Source organism: Humulus lupulus, chromosome 7 (genome assembly GCF_963169125.1).
Source record: "Humulus lupulus chromosome 7, drHumLupu1.1, whole genome shotgun sequence".
Classification (NCBI taxonomy): Eukaryota; Viridiplantae; Streptophyta; class Magnoliopsida; order Rosales; family Cannabaceae; genus Humulus; species Humulus lupulus.
In genome coordinates, this window is record NC_084799.1 from 184,592,737 (window position 1) to 184,597,793 (window position 5,057).

A 5,057-nucleotide genomic window follows, 5' to 3' on the forward strand; every position below is an offset into this window, starting at 1 on the left:
AATGATCATAATAATCATTCAGGACTATCAGTCCAAACAAATAGGTGACAATCGCAAAAGTCACTAGGTAGGGTCCAACTCCCTTTAGCCTTGTGACGATAGGGTCACCGGGGCTTATTAGATAGGTAAACTTTTATTAATTCGAACAGGATAGGTGCATGGTGACTAGTCACCAACATAACCATCCTCATGACCTTAGATTCATAACCTTGGAACAACGTTCCCTAGCCATGTGACAAACAGTCACTTGGGCCTTTAGCCCTGGCTCTAGTAACTAGTCTTAGACTAGACAAGCGCTTATAAGTTCATCGACCTTAGGGTCGGTCCAGCGTTAATGCCTTAGAGCCATTCAAAGCCGATATCGATTAGATCTAATCTTCATTTTGGCCTTGCTTTCATGACGCCATGCCATTTCTGACTCTTAGGTCAGTGTCCATGACTAGTCAGTACATATACAAGTAAAATAACATTCGCTAGCATTTAATAGGCAATCCATGTCCACATTTATCAATCAACATGCCTCAATAACAATCAGGCATGTCATTTATACACAGGGTGCATTTTTCTTACCTCGGGTTCGAGCGAGAATTAATATAAGAATGACCCTTGAGAACGATCAACCTTTTAGTTCCTTGACGGTCACTTGGTCATAACCAATTTGGAATTTCATCAATAAAATGAATAATCAAAGGTTCCCAGACCAAGTCCTAACCTCCGGGATGTTGAATTCTACTAAACCGGGTAGTAGGTTCGATCCCGAGCCCTTAGGTTTGAGTTTCTATCACTTAAAACCCATTTTGGCCAAATTCCCATTTTGAGCTGCGGACCCAAGCTTTTGAGCTGCAGCCCCACCCAAAACAGGGGCCCAAAACCTTCTCTGACAGCATTAGAGCTGCAGCTCTACAAGTTAGAGCCACAGTGTAATGCCCCAAATTTCCTAATAAGGTTTAGAACCTTGATTAGGAGGCCGGGAGGGCCATAATTGATTTATTATGGTATTTAATGATTATATGCACGTTTATATGAATTATATTATTATATGATGGTGAATGCATGCATATGGGCTCATATTTTAATTACAAGGGTGTAATATCCGTTTTCCCGGAAGGGCAATTTCGTAATTTTCCCATTGTGTGCATCCTTGTCATTTTTTTTCTTTTCCTTTGATGGATTATTGGATATGTATGACTTCCAATGGAAATAAAATTCATGGTTTCTCATGTTTGAGTTTTTGTGGAATCACAACATGAGAATAATGTCAAGTGAATAAATAATGGCTCGGGTTAAGTTATTTTATTTATTTAAAAATTATAATAGTAATTATTATTATTATTATTATTATTATTATTATTATGAGCATAATAGTAATAATAATATGCTTGAAATTATTTTATCTTATTATGTGTAATTTTTGGTTTGCCATAATATTAAATATTAGAATTTGTGAAAAGACCATAATACCCTCAAGTTTGGGATTGGTTCAAGGGGCATTTTAGAGACTTTATTTCTTCTGTTTTAACATGATTAAATATTCATAAAATTGATTAAATTTTCGAAATTTAACTGATAATATCAGTTGTGGAACTTAGTCAATTTATTTTATTTTTTTTAAAGAAAAAAAATAATAAAATTCCTTGAAAAGAGGATTTTACCACTTCAAACTCTAATTTATTTTTTAAACCTATTCTAAAACGTGTTACCATGATAATCTGATGGAGAAATCGTGGGAATATTGAGGGAATCAAAGGATTGAAGAGAGAGAGTGTTATTATCGTTTTTTTAAAAGAGAAGAAATTTTTGAGTTCTTGCACTTGGGAAAAATCTGGGCAGTAATGAACATTGTAGAATCATTTTAGGGGAGGAAATAAACATTTTGAGTGTGAGAAATACATTTATAAAGCCTCGGATTGTGATTCACCATTTTTATCCAAGAAAATGCATATTCTTGGATAATTTTGGATTTAAGTGTGTTCAAGAGTGTATGGTGTGCGTGGTTGGTGATAAACAAGCTTAGGAGACTCCAATAATCGGTTTTGACGTGAAAAAACGGTCTGAAATGGTCTAGAGCAAGAAAAACTAATTTTGAGCTCCATTTTTGGCGGTACACCGGACTTGGAGAAGAAGACTTCGGAACAAGGGTTTACGGACATCTTTTTGGGCTGGGGTCTATTGTTTTGAAGTTCTGGACATAAGGGGATAATTTTCCAAGCAAGAGAAGGGTTAGAAAGCAGCAAAACTCAGCCATAGAGTCGCCGTCGCCGGAGAAGTAGACAAAACCGGCGATATTTCCGGCGAACCCGATCTGGGTGTTTACTGAGGTGTTTTTTTTTTTTTCAATCTTAAAAATTAGTACATTAATTTTAGAGCATTTTCCAACTGGTTTCATATTTTTCTGATTTTTCTTTGAATTATTATGATTTATTGAAGTTTAAATAAAGATTAATTATGAAAAATATTTTTATTGTTCCGAAAAATATGATTTTATGTTTCAATGATATCTGTATGTTTTAGAATGGCATTGTACATTTAGATTTAAGTTTTGATCGATAATTTTCTTTAATTATTTACTTTTAAATGTGTGATTTAAGAAAATAAATGTGGAAAATTATTTAAAGTATTCTAAAAATTCTGAGAATTTTTGTATATGTTTAAAATAAGATTCTAAGGCTTTTTGTAATTTTATTTTGAATTTGTATCATTTATGTAATTTTCATGATTTATTTAGCTTATGTTATATTTTAAATATCAAAAAATATTAATGCTACGGTTCTGAACCTTAGATAATTTTTGTGTGTTACTGTAGGGTGTAGAAACCGATCTGTATAGTTAGATTCTATTTTTAATCAGTTGTTAATTTTTCTTTAATTAATTAGTTTTTCTATAAAATTAATTAAGAAAATTAGTTATTTTGCCTAGAAAATTCTAAAATAATTTTTATAAGTTTATTTTGGAATTTTAAACAGTTCTGTATGTTAGTTTGATTTTTGGGCTTGGTTGTGTATTTATTTATATTATTGGGTTTTATTTGAGAAATTGAGGAAAAATAATTTATAAATGTTAAAAATTATTTTTCTGGTCGTATATGAGAATTTGCTGATTATTTAGGGTTCTAGAAAAGTTATTTATTAAATTTTGTTGTCATATGATAATTTTTATAAAATTATTGAGTCTTTAATGTAATTATGATATTAAAGGGTATTTTGGTAATTTTCACATAAAAAGTAATTATATGAATTCATGCGATATGTTAGAAACATCATTGTTTGTGTATATGACATGATGGTTTGAACCTTTTGTGGAAAATTGTTTTAATTTACGTGTCATGCATGTTAAAATGGCATAGTTAAATTATTTCGATAATTAAGGTTTCGAAATAAAACCTTAACGCCTATTTTATTTTTCCTAAATTTTCGCTGTGTAATTGGACGTCTAGGAGCTAGCGGTCATCGAGGTGACGCAGCGAGTGGTTCGAGACACGTCAGCGGATAACGCACTGTTTAAGGTAAGAAGAGTGGACATCTGCGCATAGGGTGTACGTTATGCGTACAACCTTGTTTTCTTATTTGTTAGTTATGTAATTATATTTGTGACTTGAATTGTTGCATTAGGTTGACTAGCATGAGGATAGTGCTAGGGATTTTAGTTAGTAGACATGCTTAGATGATAGCGTAGGCGTGCTACTAGATTTTAGCTGCTTGTGTGAGTATAGCACTTGCATGAATTATCTTGGGTGTGTATAACTCAGGATGATAGGATGCCACCACGGAACTGCCGAGTGTGAGTACAGCGCAGGCAGGGCAACGATGTCTCGAGGGAACGGCCGAGTGTGAGTACAGCGCAGGCTAGACTATGTGCCACCGTGGGAATGCCGAGTGTGAGTACAGCGCAGGCAAGGCAGATTACATTTCATGTCCGATCAACATGACTTGTTAGTATTTATGTGTGTGAGTGTAACACACATTATGTTAGTGTGATATGGTGTTTCTATATCGCACGATGATTATTATGCTTAAGATGTTTATTTATGTTTAGTTGAAGGTTTATGTTTTCTGGTTTGGGGAGTTATGTCCTACATAGCTCTTCTTACTGGGCGTTAGCTCACGGGTACTCTGTGTGCAGGTAAAGGCAAAACAAAGCAGTGAGTAGTGCGGGCTCGAGGCATGGACGGAACATGTTAGAGGCTGGGCTCCAGTTATTTTATGTGTTTAGAAATAAATGTTATGTTTTTAAAATTTTCAGACTTGAATGGTTATTTTCTTTATGTTTTTGTTATTAAACCTAGCGTCCAACATTTTTATTTTTAAATAATGAGATCTTGTTGTCTGTTTAAATTTTAAATAAATATTTTCTCTTAGTGTCTTAAAGTATTTATTGTTTATTATTTTTAAATGGACTCCTTAAGTAACGTCTCGGGAAATCGGGGCGTTACAAAGGGCATTTTGGTAATTTGGCCGTTGGGGGCGTGATTGTGTAATTTCATGCATATGGGTGAATTATAATTTTACCACATTATATGTGGATTGGTTCGAGCCATTCGACATGAGACGATCACGGGAATGCAAGTTTTCGGTCTAGTCATAACGGGATTAAGTTCGGGGCTCGGGGTGAGTCTCGGGATGTTTAAATGATTAGAACGTTGCCGGGAATTAAAAGGGTAACGGGATAAGAATTAATGGCCTTTGAGAATATTGGGAATAATGGGAAATGGAGGGTGTTAATTATAATTAACGAGATAGGCGGGAAAGGACATTATTACCCTTGGGATGATTTTAGAAACATTAAGTGACCTAGGGGCATTTAGGTCATTTGGCAAAGGATTGTATCATTTAGCTGGCTGTAGAAAACAGAAAAACAGAGCATCTTCATCCTCATCCTTCTCTCTCTGCCGTACACCATTTCTCCCTCATTTTCCTTTGAATTTTGAGAGCCCAAATTGAGGAGTTAAGCTAGGAGATCAAAGGTGGGAGCTTAGGAACTTGATTCAGCCATTAAAGGGGATTCAAAATCAAGTTTGAGGTAAGTTCCAGCCATTAGTTTCATGGTATACCCTGTTTTTC

At 34.4% G+C, this 5,057-nt stretch overlaps 1 long non-coding RNA gene across 1 annotated transcript; it reads left to right on the forward strand.

Moving 5' to 3' along the window:
- Positions 1–1,694: 1,694 nt before the first annotated feature.
- LOC133790027 (uncharacterized) lies at positions 1,695–4,282 on the forward strand. Its single transcript, XR_009873853.1, has 3 exons — positions 1,695–2,318; positions 3,434–3,502; positions 4,120–4,282. It is a non-coding gene; the product is annotated as an uncharacterized LOC133790027 (long non-coding RNA).
- Positions 4,283–5,057: the final 775 nt, after the last annotated feature.